At 38.9% G+C, this 3,603-nt stretch overlaps 1 long non-coding RNA gene across 2 annotated transcripts; it reads left to right on the top strand.

Annotated features, from left to right (window-relative positions):
- The first annotated feature begins 237 nt into the window (after window positions 1-237).
- LOC109615178 lies at window positions 238-2,280 on the top strand. 2 transcript variants are annotated; one of them, XR_004574877.1, is made up of 4 exons: window positions 238-586; window positions 749-868; window positions 1,137-1,351; window positions 1,477-2,280. It is a non-coding gene; the product is annotated as an uncharacterized LOC109615178 (long non-coding RNA). The 2 variants fall into 2 exon arrangements; XR_004574876.1 differs by lacking the exon at window positions 238-586 and having other exon boundaries at window positions 734-868.
- The last annotated feature ends 1,323 nt before the right edge of the window (window positions 2,281-3,603 follow it).

Here is a 3,603-nt window from a genome sequence, read left to right as displayed (position 1 = left end):
TGTTTTTGTGTATTAGTGTTGGCTGTCTGTTGGTACGTAAGTAACACTTCTTGTCCCGATTTGAATGCTTTCTGCCTGGTTAATATCATAGTATGGTCTTGTTACGTTACTTGTAGCTAGGTATGCTAATGGTGCGTTCTAAACATGACATTCTAATCACACCGGTGTGATCGTACGCTTCAGGGACCACTCTAGATTGATCACACCGGTGTGATCGTACGCGCCAAAGGGTTAAAATAAGGGTTGACACTGTACACGACCCCATTAGTCTTGTTTAACTTTCTGGCCATACATCTTCTGAAGTCTGAATGGAAAATAAAGGGGTCATGTCCTTAATCTAACAGAAACTTGCTCTTAACAGATAAAGATGGCCATTAACTGTCATTTTTCTGTACTCTGCATGACAGCTGTCAGGGAAAATGAATATGTCCCTGCAGGAAAGATCATTGCTGTGTCTATTGTACACGGGGGACCAGCACCACATTTCCTGTCAAAGGACCTCGTTAACCACATTGTAGGGAATCGCAGTTTTGGTGCCACTGTGGAAGATATCACAGATGAGCAGATAGGGAGAGTTCTGCATCAGGTATGAAATGACATAGATTCAAGTAGTTGGTTTACTAAGAGACTACATTATTTATTTCAGAGTAAGGTCATAGTGAAATTAATCTTCCCTTCTATCAGTAAGACAACATTTTAAGTAAAAAATAATTTGATCCCTGTTTGCAATTTTACTTTTGCAAAACAGCTCCATGTTCCAGACTGCTGGATGCTTCCTACATGTGAAGAGTTCTGAGGATAGGCAAACTGTTGTGGAGGAATACCTCAGATGGTATATTCTACACAGAAACCAGAGTGTTATTCAAAGGTAATAGTTCTAAAGACTAATTCTCTGCCTCCATTCATCAAACATATTTCAATCTCATGTTTAAGAACCACATACTTTCCAGTCCCATTATTTATTACTTGAATGCTTTGATAGTGGCTACAGATAAGATTGTGTGACATTCACAATTGGTATTGCGGGTTTAGTGAAAAGTTTCAGTTTTCACTCCTAGGAAGACTGGTAACTTAGACTCTGGTATAGTTACCATGGTAACTGAAACCATCTGTTATATGATCATTGTTCCTAATAGATTCAAAGAAGGACTTGCAAGTCTACAGTTTTTGACCGCACTCCAGCAGCATCCGTGTGTGTTGGCCCCACTCTTGTGCCACTCTCAGAATAACCTGACAGCTGCTGACATGGAAAGACTGTTTAGTCCACACCTCAGTCCAGCAGGAAGTAACAGTCGTCAGAAAGAAGGCAAAGCACTTGGATTTTGGGCAAATTTTCTTCTTGATTGTGAAGGTTTGTTATGGCTTTTTTATATTTTGTTTGTAAAAAATGAAAACCTTTAGTTTTTACACTGTTTTAACTTAATTTATTTGTTAGATGATAAAGATACTAAAACATTGTTGACTTTTCCCTTTTAGAAAAAGCACCTGCAGTGTCCCTAGAGGATGTCCTGCTGTTTGCTACAGGGCTCGCATCACTTCCACCTGCTGGAATTACACCATTACCATGCATCGAGTTCGTACCAAATTCGCCTTTTCCAATGTCACCTGTGCAAATGACACCTGTGCAAATATGCTGAAGCTGCCTTTCCTTGAGACCTACAGTGTCTTTAAGACAAACATGGAGTTTGCCTTACAGAATTCTCCAGGCTTTGGATGCATTTAATGCTGTGCCAAGTCTGGATTTTGCACAGTCTTAAACATGCAGTTCATGAAGCATAAGAGTGCATGCTCAGTTCAAAGTATCTTAATTGGTATTACTTCTGTTCATCACTTTGTTCAATGAAAAAAATCATAGAACAAATGCTAAGTACAGGTCACATTACAACTGTACTCAGCTAAAATGTATGTAGTTTCATATTTGAAACCGTCTATAACGTTAGGTTGAATAATCCTTTAACTATTGAAATCTACAACCCTTTTTACCTCAGCCCAGTTGCTCCTATGGCGTTTGCACTGTATACCATGCAGAAATAAATGTAAACAATACCTCTTGAAAAGAACCACTTTTCTTTGGTTGTTCAGATCTACAATTGACACACAGTTACCTCGATGGTGAATCAGAAAATAAACAAATCGTTTGTGAGTTACATTTGAGTTTAATATATGTCTTGACTCTGGTATGACACTGCATATACTGATCTCCACTTCCCACACATGATACTCAAACAGCTGTTAGAAATCGGCGGTTTCGTATAGTGGTCAAATAATGTATAACCCGTATCAAATCGAGGGAGAAGCTCGCTCAAGTTTATTGGAAAATTGCAGCACGGATGTCATTCAGTGAACGTTCCATTATCTTCTCACTGCAATGTTGGTTATCAGCTAGCCTATACATTAAGGGCGTTTCTAACTAAGACCATGTCTTTAGAAGTCATGCCATATGACCATCGTAAACATTCCTACAGAGAGATAATCTAAACAGAGAGGTTTCTGTTGTTCTCATTATCTAGGCACATGCACTTCCAATGAAATGTACATTCATACTGTAATTGTTAATGCTCAGATTCCACAGTCCCCCCTATCAAACATTTAAAGAAAAACATTACATGTTTGATAAAACATTACAATTCAATTCCTAATGAAAAGAAAAGGCCCATACGCATATGTTACAAATGACTAAAATGAAAGAACAAAAGGAGTATCCGACCAATCAGGTCTTATTGTTCCTCAAATGAAAATGAATTTAAACAAGACAATTGACACTCCCCACTCCGACACCTAACTCAATGTATGACAGTCATCAATCCCGTCCCCAGCCAAGATCATAAAGGTCAAGAAACATTATGACATCAACAGGTTATTATCAGTGTTAACGGTGTTCAGCAGAAAATCAGACTCAACATGACATCATGATTAAAACATTTCCCCCAAAGTCCATTGAACAATCAAAACCCCCCTTGTCCGTATCATGATCCATGCGACCAAATCATACAAAAGACTTATGCATATCCTGTTGTACCTGTGACAGATTTCTACCTTTAAAATAGGGAAAACATCTACCTTTGACAGGGACCACCTATAATAGGGAACAATTCACTGTCCAAACAAACCATGATAGCCGTCATAATGTAGATCATTAAGCATCATCACAAATACGCTGAAGTCCAATACTGGGATTTTCATCGTACAGTTTCCCACCTGTCTTGCGAGAAACAAACCTTCATACATATGAAATCACCATATCAGTTTATTTAGGAAAATCTTAGATTGTAAGGAAATAAGTTAATTTTCAATCAAGTGTCCTTCAGTTCTTGTCTTCAGTTTCTTTGTCTTGCATCAGTGATGAAAGTTCCAAAATCAGTTATTGCAGTCAGTGTGATGTGGACCCAGCAATTTGCCTGGCTGTCCTAACAAGTCAGTGTAGGTGTATAATGAAACAGTGAGTCTCCAACACGTCACTTAATCAAGAATAACACCACAACAGTGTATTCCACTGTGTTGGGACCATGTGACCTTTCCAGTCAACTGGCCCGTGGTACTCTGACCTGTAGTATGTGGAGTCCTTCAGGACTCAGGTGGATTCTCCTCTCATCTCGCTGTCGA

The sequence above is a fragment of the Esox lucius genome, chromosome 3 (assembly GCF_011004845.1).
Source record: "Esox lucius isolate fEsoLuc1 chromosome 3, fEsoLuc1.pri, whole genome shotgun sequence".
Classification (NCBI taxonomy): domain Eukaryota; kingdom Metazoa; phylum Chordata; class Actinopteri; order Esociformes; family Esocidae; genus Esox; species Esox lucius.
This window is presented reverse-complemented; position numbering and strand designations above follow the sequence as displayed.